This window comes from Pagrus pagrus, assembly GCF_965226575.1.
Source record: "Pagrus pagrus genome assembly, chromosome: 12".
Classification (NCBI taxonomy): Eukaryota; Metazoa; Chordata; class Actinopteri; order Spariformes; family Sparidae; genus Pagrus; species Pagrus pagrus.
This window is the reverse complement of record NC_140196.1, coordinates 4,548,693-4,559,371: the sequence shown is the minus strand read 5'-3', so window position 1 is coordinate 4,559,371 and position 10,679 is coordinate 4,548,693.

Sequence of the window (10,679 nt, the reverse complement as noted above, 5' to 3'; positions counted from 1 at the left end):
ACAGCAGGTCGAGGGGAGAAGCTGAACACCCATTTGTTACAGTCCTGCGTTAGCATGAGGTTAAATGAAGAATCTATTACCAACCCCCCCTGCAAAGAAACCTAAATGATTCACATGCAAATGGCGGCTGCATGTTTGCAAAATTAACCTTGAATGGTAATTTGAGTGTGATTCTATGAGATGAGTGTGATCAGGGGTTTGTTTGGCATGTGTAATTAATATGCTGATTGGGAAAATTGTCCATTACGGCCTGTAACATGTGTAGTACATGTGAACGAGGGTAATATTCAGTGCAGTTTACACGAGACGTCGTGCACGTTATGTGTCTCCTCCCTCAAACATGTCTGTGAAATCGGATTGGAGGCCGGCCCAAATAGCTCGCTACGCACCGCTAACGGATGCAGGTTTTCTTTACCATCACTGCTTTATAAATTGAATGAAACTGAATCTTGACATATAAACAGCCCACGCACAACTCATTGTCATCATTAACATGACGGAAATCCACAGCGAGAATGGTTTGTCTGATCTGCGTTGGCTCTTTGTTGCCGTCTTTGTCCGACAGCTGGCAGAAACCACCATGTTTGACTGTTAACATACCATAAGTACTGGTACATGTTTTGTTTATTCATATATATTTAAAAAATCCATCTTAAATCTCACTTTTTGAATTGCTTTACATCTAAGTGCCTCCGCTCGACCTCAGACTTTGGATATTTTTCTGTACACTGGGATTCTTCTGTATTTTTTCCATTATGTTACTTGGAGAGGTGAATATTTGGATATTCTATAAACTCTACGTAGCTTTTCTTTGGGATTCAGTTCAGTTTCTGACATACAAACAATATGATTTTTGAACATTGATCTTTGGAAGAATATTTTGACAAGATAAGACAGAACTTTATCAAGCCCAAAGGAAATCCTTGAAAGACAACAGGACGAAGAGCAGCTCTGTTAGGTCGCGCCTGGGACTGCGCCAGAAGTGAAACACATGATGGCATCATAATTGTAACTTAAAGTGACGACAAGAAACTTTTATGCGTTTATGAAACAGTCTCATGATTCTTCTGATGATTATAAATGACTTGTTACAGCAAATGAGACCATCGAGACCAGAATTGCTTTTGTCAAAAGAGGCCGCTAGAATCAACAAAAGCTGAAAGTTCCTCGCAGTCACTTCAAGATCCACATTTGCCGGTATGATCTCAGGAAGGAGCTGGTCCAACCTTTTGTCCATTCATAGGCAGGTGCTGCAGATGTTGCCTTCACGGCTGCAGATTCACAGCAGCTGTTTGAAGAAAGACTCCATGTCTCTTTCATTCCAAGTGCTGATACGCTCCATACAGAGCAATCAGCACTCTGTTTGCATTTTTTTGCACTACCATGGCACATTTGTACTTACTATGAACTTTCATTCCCTGCACTGGTTACATAAATTATTGTTGATGTTGTCACTCATGTGGGCCTCTTGAACCCCCTGCTACATTAAAAAAAAATCCCCTTGTGGGACAATAAAGATAACCAAGAAGCATTTCTTTGCTTGTTTCAGAGCTTTCAACCACATCTCACGGCCCTCATTAGTGTATGGACTTGGCTTGGTTGATCAGTGGTGAGGACGCTCTTACACAGAGCAGAGCATCTCGCTGGTGAGTAGGAGGAAAGACAGAGGGAGACGGCTGCACAGGCCAGCGAGAATGAGTTATGAGAATGCCGCCTTGGAAAGGACATCTCTGAAATCAACCAGAACCACCAGAATCACTCCAATGGGACCTTCTTACATGGTTGGGCTGTGAGAACATCTAGCCAGAGTTTTCAAAATCATACAAAGCCAGCACAGACCAAAAAATAACCTAAGATCTCTGCTGGTACGCACTAAAGACAGGACTTCACGTGTGACAGCAGTGGGGAACATCCTGAGCAGATAGCACCTGCTGTCTGAACCACCAGACCAAAATCCATCACAGCATCGACTGGGAAGTGTTTAAAGTAATTGACCAGGAGTCAGTAAACTGCCAGAGAAAGATGAAGGAGGCCATCCTCTTCTGACAGCAGGGACCATCACCAAGCTGCTGTGAGCCTTGTCCATGTTTTGAGCCGACTTCCTGTCCATTTCACACACAGAAATCCACTCCCGCCTCTTGACATCACCACATGAAAGCACAGCGGTAATCGCGACATAGCAGCAAACAGACAGCTCTCTGTCCTGATTGGATAGAGTGGGCAGGGATACCAGAAAATGTTTTTCTTCTCTTTTACTCCATGAGCAGAGGGAGGATGGACATGATGATGATCAAACAGTTGATGTTACTGTTTGAATATGGAGCATTTTAAAGAAAATAACGCTTACAGCAACTTTAATTGGGTCTATTCTGAGCTGAGACCCGTCCTACATCAATCTGTTCTGTGGTTCTTGTGTAATCCTGCTGACAAACCAACCCACCAAAACATTTTTCTGACAGGACTATATGTTTACTGTCTTGCTCTCTTATTTGAAGCTTGACCACTTCAAACCCCTCGTGGGAGGAGAAGACTCAAGCCTGACAGTTTTTCTTTGAAGCAAACAAACACGACTGCATTGTTTGGGACAATATACATCTGTGGAGCCACATAAGGACAGCTCTACTGCGGCTGAAGCATAGCCTACAGTACATGGTTGAAAAAAGCTACATGGAAAAGCGTGTACGCTAGTGGGAGAATCATTAGCCTCAGCCGTGCTAGCGCCAAATCCCTTATTTAGCCTTTTGTTTTTGTTCGGTCCCTGCAGCGCGAGATAAGCTCGATGTGTGGGCTAAGCACAGGGCTAACCCGCTCAGCCGTTACATGCCGTGACTGGTGGCCAAATGTGGACAATGACGGTGCGGTGGGGAAAGGTTGTCATGTTTGTGGGGCTGTGTGCTTAAACGCTGGTGGCTGGATGGACAAAGACGTTCAGGAGGACAGCAGAGGAAATATGAATAAACTGAGTGGAGTCCAGTCAGATCGAGATTACAGCACACAGCGCTGCTTAATCAGGGGAATCTTATCAGAAAACATGTAGTGGTGAGTTGCAGCGAAGGCTTTTTTGCAAGTTTTTGTAAATGACTTAAAAAGACATGTTAAAATAAGGCCACACACTGGTATCATCCCTCAACTAAAGATGCGTTTGCAGATTTGCTGCGGATACTCAAATCGATCTTGCTGTCAACTCTGCAGCACAACATTTTTACAGCGACGTGCACGTTTATTGATTGAAATCTCAGAGGCTCTGCGGTAATTTTATTCAGCTCCAATCTTTCAAAAAGTGGCAAAAAACTTTTTGGTAAACTGATAAAAGCTACTTTTTTTTTTCTTCCAAGAGATAACATGACAAGAAGCCGGGTCCCATCGGAGGATTGGAAGAGATACGGAGGCAAGATGTGTCTGCAAAGTTCCTGTCAGACATTGAAGTGTTGCATTCGTCTTGCATGTTGAATACAAAACTTCCTCCCCAGAAACCCCTCCAACCCCTCTCTCCAACATCTATATTCAGAGCCATGTGGACATCAATGGCAGCGGAGAAGAAGAAGAAGAGCTGGGCTGATTCAGGCTTTGGGGCCTGGATGGACAGGCCCTGGCCTGAGGTCACTGACTCCATGTTTTTCATTTGGAGCCTCTATCTCGGCCACTCTCCAGTCTTTATTTTCCATTAGGAAGAGAAATGCCTGTGTAAGAAAAGTGGAAGCCGAGAGAGAAAGAGGGCAACACACACACACACACACACACACACACACACAAACACAAACACAGTCAGCGAGAGGGAAAGGGAGGAGAGCAGAAACACTGAAGACAAAATGGCTTTCATTCGCACAGCAGTAGAAGGCCAGAGGTCCCTTATTTTCTCCTCATTCTCTTCTCTCTCTTCATTTCCAGCCTCCTTTCATCTCTCCTGCGAGGCATATGGTTGCGCACCGAGCTTTCAAATCACATAAAAGATGTTTACACGTGCTCCACAACTCCCTGTGATAAGCTCGTTTTGTGCAATTGTATGCAAATCTTCACAAACCCAGATCACTGCAACGAGTAGGGAACGCTTTCGTGAGCGCGCACAGACGGGGGACTCTCTGCACGTCGGGTCGCTCCGACACAAACACGTGCATAAACTGTAGGTGGCAAATACGAAGTGGAAAAAAATAATCTCTCGTGCTGATTATGAGGTATATGTGTGTTGAATTATGTGAGTTGTTTAGCTCATTTTTTGTGTATGTGTTTGCCGAGCGCGGGGCCGTCGGCGTGCGGCGACAGTGATGAATAAGCATTATTAAACAGGAGACACAGGCCTGGCGGTGTCATTAATCTTCATCCCTACCGGCACCATCACAGAACTCACTCGCTGTCCGCCCTCCGCAACATCTACACGTCTCATTGTCAGCGACACAAAGGGAAGCAGAACCGGTCGCTCAGGTTCCGATTGGATTTCGGTGTGGCTCCCGAACCAAAATGGACCATCTGTGGGGTCACGGGGGCCACGTGAGAGGTGATTAACATCCACTTGGATCAGATGACTGATGGGACAAAGGGAGAGGATGACACCTTGTTTGGTGGCTCAGAATTAATCACACTCTGCTCGAGGTTGATCCACAAGTCTATTGTGGCGAGTGAAGTGGCTCTAAAGAGGAGCGCACACCAGAAAGAGGAGGCTGACAGTGAGTGTCGCACTGCGGCTTCTGACATTACACTTTAAAAAAGGAGATAAAGACGTTCTCCATCTGGTCCGCTCCTCACTTAGAAAATAAAGACTTGGATGAAGAGAATCAGGTTGGAGGGAAAAAAAGAGGAGATGAATCATCATGCAGTCCTTTTTTTATCAGCACCTCAAATCACCAGGTGGGAGGAAGAGAGGAAATAATGGCATCTGTGCAAACTCAGAGAGGCTCTTCAGTGGTCGCGGACTATCTCGCAGTAAACACACAGACACACACACACACAAACACAAAGATGTTTTTGAATACATTTAGTCGTTTCTTTTAGACACATTTGCATGCGCTCCCTCTGATCAAAAAGACTCTCCCACACACTGTCAACACATACAGGATATGTACTGAAAGTTGGGTCTGTTCAGGTCGTTGAAACACATGTAGATCTGGCTGCAAACAGGAAATAAAGACAAGATCGAAGACCAAGTGATGATGTGTTCAAAGGAGGAAACAAAACAACGCTCGAGTTTCACATATAAACAGGGTATCAGACACGGGGGCTCAATCCCATTTCCAATTTTTAAACCCCTGTCCCTCGTTTGCATCTGCCCGCTGCCTCTCCGAACACAGTTAAGGTACTAGGGAAGGCTCGCCAATGAAATGGGACAACGCTTCAAGACCTTCACACTTAATTTCTTCTCTTGAAGGGCGCTTATATAAACAGACACAACCAGACATTTCAGATATGGCGTCTTCAGCTGTAGAAAATACAGAATAACACCTATATTTCAACTAGGTAGCTCTTTATTGTAATAAGCATTAAATCCTTCTTCCACACACACTAACACACACACACACACACATTAACATACCCTATATGCATATGATCATTACTTTCAGCACCTCTACCAGATGGTCACCCACAGCGGCGCCTCCCTCCACAGGTGGCGGTACTTTCCCCTTCGTTCACCTATCTCCTCTGCCCTGTGATCACACAACATCTGGTTGCACCGTACACCGTATACTTGTCTCTGTCTAATAAAAACCGCGGCACGGACCCCGAGGTCATTTCCTTTATTTGCTATATTTTTCTGCCTCTTTTACTGGATGGTGAAAATTAGGACAGGAAACAGCAGGAGAGGTCAGATTCAGTATAACCTCCAGGAGCGACGGCGCAGCGGACCAAGAGGTCATACGAGCGGCAGAAGATGGAGCTGTCAATCAACCGCACAACCAGAGTGTGAAGCCCCCAGTACCAGCGAGAGGTGCTCAGTATGTAAATGAAGGAAACTAACAAACTGGGTTTAGCACAGACGGAAATAAATGACGAAATAGTCAGAGAGAGCAGGGCGCTTATTTATGAAACGGACAATCAATTTAAGTATCATGTACATATTTATATATGAAACCTGCTGTGATGTGGAAATAATCAAAGCAAACTTGACTTGACTGAAGTGACTCTTCTGCTGATTGTGTCGGGGTTTTGCAGTTTGGGACAAATATGCATCCAAGTCTGTGGTGAACTTTGCACGAGCTTTATGAACAATGTGCAGCGGCGACACACTCCAGCCAGTGTGTTTGGCTTTGTTTATCAACCCAGTATTCAGTCCACTGAATAATACGTGTTGCTTGGATTTGGTCTCCTCGACCATCATCATGAGCTCATCCTCCAACTTTGTAAGAAAGTGGATTGTTCTGGCATTATATAAGTGGAAATCGAGTAAAGGTGCTGTCAATTTATGCTGATTTGAGATGCAAAGATCACACTTGCACGTTATAGACGGCATTCTTAGAACCTGGTTAAGCAAAGTTTTTATGCTCTGAATCTTTTATGAACAAACATAAAGCACACAGTTGGTAATGATCCCACAAATTATTCGTCCAGTCAGAATTTCCTCATTAAAATGTCCAACAACACCAAAAGATAACAAAAATGTGGGACACCATGACTGAATGTTGTCCCTATTGTCAAGCGTACACAAAATAAACCATCATCAGGGCAACTTCCTTGCATATATAAATGAAAAAGAGGGGAGACATGAGGTAACGGATGCCAGTATTCGAGGTCAGCGTTGTCTGGAACGCAGATTTATAACCTGCAATAGGTTTTAGCATCTTTTATGAATTGAATGTAAACACACCATCGAAAATGATCTTAAGATTAAGTTGAACGAGGCCCCCAGCAAATCAGCAGGCCCTCGTGCACTCAAGAAATATGCGAGCGTGTAAAGACAATTTCCCATCAAAGGTCAAGTAAGTAATGCAACCAGAACCTACATTTACATATAAACAGTTGGATTGGTTGGCTGTGTAAGTCTTCTGCCTCAAGGTAATGTGAAGATTTAATATCTCAACATTTTCTCCGCACCGTTGCCACCAAGACAAATAACTATTCATTTGCTGCTCAAAGTGATTAAAGAGATTGAGTCAGATCCAGGCAATCATCATTCAGGTGGCGTAATTGCAAAGTTGCAGTCTCATCCATTTCCACAAAGCCTGAACCAACAAACATCCTGAGCAAGAAAATGGAAACGCAAGCTGCAAACTTACACAAACTTCAAGTTTAAGCAGTGCAGCACACGACTTAGGTCAAAAAACATGACATTTCAGGGACGGTCCAGCCAAAATCTGACTTTTAAATATGAAACACTCACCTCACAAGGGCTCGAAAAATGGCTGTGAAATGTTTCCTCGTCTGAGGAGAAACAGCAGCTGTGGTGAGTTTAGCTTCCTCTCAGTTAGCTCATTGTACACAAAGTCAAACTTTAGGCACTTATATGTGTAGAAGCACGAGAAATGTCGTTGAGTTGTGGCTCATCTTAGAGGGAAAAACCTGAACGTTTTGCAGACGTTCAATGCAGCAGCGCAAAGCACACGTTTGACCTTGTGTGTCTTAATTGGATGATTGGGACAACAGGTGCACGACGAGGAGCTCCCTCCAAGGGCTCATCCTCCACACACACAAAATAAAGACACCAATTATTCATAATCTGGGGCTGTTATTGCAAAGTTTGAGTGTCATTCAACATCATTACCTACAAAAGTCAGATACATGTGAGAATCATTACACATCTCAGCCTTTGGCGTGCGTTTTGCACATTTTCCACATGTGCTGTGTTTTTTAAAGTAATGATCTGCAACATTTCCGTGCCGGCTTCGCTACTCTTCATCAATAATTGACATAAAAATATTGATACAACCAATCTTCAGTTCTTGAAAAGACGTTACTGTACATTTGCCATCACAAACAGCCAGAGTCTGCTGGCTTTGGCAAAAACCCAAAGACCAGCTCAATCCAGAAACAACTTCTCCGAGTCTTGCTGAGGAAATAATGTCATCTTCTTAGTAGCTCTGTGTCAGTTAAGTGCAGTCCCACACCTTTAATCGCCAGTCGAGGGCTGTGGCCGTCCTACAGCTGAGAGCAGAACATTTCTCCGACTCACACAGAGCTCCTCCAGGATACCACAGAGATGAACCACTCAGCCACTCGGCCGACTGGGGAACCTGCCAGCATCAAGACGGCTCAGTGTCCGGATACGGGAGGCATGAAATCCAGGAAGGGGGTTTTCATGGCTAAGTGGGGCTAAGCAGAGGAGAGCAGGGCGTGTTAGAGTCATTTCATGGAGCATTTGACAGAGGAAAGTTGGACAGAATCCTGTCGGAGTCAATGCTTGCAGGATTTGAGGGCTCCTGGAAGTTGTTTTTCCCGTTCTGTGCCGGTGATGCTACGTGCTTGATGGAGATCAGTGTCTGGGAGTTTATTAGCATTGTAATGTTTCTGCTGGGCTTTCCCTCTCACCTTGGCATTTTGCTACCATTAACCTCGGTCATCGGTCTGAATGTTCAGAGGGGAAAATAAAAGTTATAACTCCTCCGATGAAGGGCCGTCCAACAGATAAAAGCTTTGAAATCAGGAAATGAAAACTGCTTAGCTTCCCCTTCTCTTTAGATGCACATCTTTGTTGCATCATGTTCACCAGGAGGGCTTTAGTTTCATGATGGGGGGAAAAAAAAGCTAAAACATCCTGAATAAAAAAAGGAAATAGCTACCAGACTTACTGCTTTTTTATAATTCAACTGTGCCAGGAATCTGAGGAGGGAAATGCTCGGAAGGTAAATAACTAATGGGATGTGATGATAAATGTTCAGCAATTTGTCTTGGAGACACATAGATGCAGGGTGCAATGACAGCAGGATCTCATCCCAATACAATAACACATTCCTCACAATTCTGTGCAGATAATGTTATTTTAGAAGTCGCTGCAAACAGCTGCTTTTCTTCAGCTCTTAAATCTGCACATAAAGACTCGTAAATAAAGCTTCACCGTATGATATACGTCAACAAAATGTGTTAATGAGATTGTTTTGTCTGTGTGGTCGAAACCCTCATGACGCTGTAGTAAAAAAAAAAGCTCTTTCCAGATGTCTGTCAAGTGGAAAGAAGTTAAATCCGGAGAACTTCCTCAGTTAGTTTCCTTTGTCTACCATCTTGATTTACGGTCCCGTGTCTTCCCCCGCTTTTTGCAACTTCTCCAGCTTCCTCCCCAAAATTCCAGAGGGATGGTGTCATCCGTGAACTCTCCAGCGTCGACATGAACGTCGAAGAGAAAAGAAAAGAAAAAAAAAAAACACTAAGTGAGCAGAAACAGGTGTCACCTCTGAACAGGCGCTTATCCGACCTCACAGTAAGCTCAACGGCTAAACCGCCCCCCGTGCGAGGTGAGCTTGACATTAAACAAAATAATAGGCTGCGTTAATGGCGACACGGTACGAGGACGGCGGCGGTGGCTGTAAAATAAAAGGTTTAGCAGCCTCTTGTTGTGGCTCTCCGTTGACAGAAAGGGCTGCGGTTGGAAATGATCCGTGACATTGCTCCGGGGCGGATGTGAAGCGCATTAAAGTGTTGCAGCGCCGCTAAAGGAGAGAATTATACAGGAGGTAAAGTTTACTGGCCTCGAGAGCAGGACGCTGCCGGTCCCGGTTCATGTGTGTCGCTGTGTTGTCATGCAAGTTGTTGTGAGAGGTCCGGGGCGTGTTACCGTTCTCGGCAGAAAAACTTGGAACCAAATAAATGTATATAGAATCTGAAGTATGCAAAGTAATTACGGACTTTTTCAGGGTGTAATTAAAATCAAATGATTAAAAGGCAAATGTGAACTGATTACTTAAATTTGCATTTAAATTGTGCATTAAAAACAATATATAGATAGCAAAAAAATTATCATTAAATTCTCCGCAACAACACAACAGCTGGCCAATCAGAGCGCCTGCTGCTGCTGCTGCTCTTTGGGTTGGGATTAATTAAATGCAGGTAGCAGAAGTCTTTAAATTAAGGAAATAGAAACTATTAAAAGCACAAAACAAATTAACTGTGAGATCAGATTTGATGTGAAAACAATAATGAATGAAATAAGTTAATTTAGAAGAATTTAAAACTACTTTCACAAATTAAATTTTCAACTTGTTTATCGTTTAAAGTCAGAAAGACAGATTCAAATTATTAACCAGCGACTTTTAATTATTAATGCATCATTTAAATGCAAATTTAGTTTCGTATTTATGTCTTTTAATTCATAAGTGTATTAATTGACAAAATCTAACATCGTCACTCTTTGGACTCTATACATCAAGCTTATTAAATATATATTCCAGCTTATGTTTATTTGTGTTCAAGATTTCTAAATGCGCAGCAGCCCCCACGCTCGTGTAGACGGGTTATCATTTTTCACAGGCATTATAAAAACCTGGCCAAGTGTCACGAGGATGATGCCACGCTGGAAGCTTTTATGCCAAAAACACACTGGCCTGATGTTTACCGTTATCAAAGATATGACTTAATTGAGGTTAATTCTTGCACTGGAGAGCTGCCACTCTCATCTTTTCACGGATGTTTGTTGGATCTCATTGTGCAGCTTTTGGCAGAGGAGCGAACCAGACGAAGGTTACGACGGCGGGATCACCTGTTGTTGGAAGGAGATCAGAGTTTTCTTTCCAAATACAGATTATCGGTGAGTCTTTCAGTAAGGT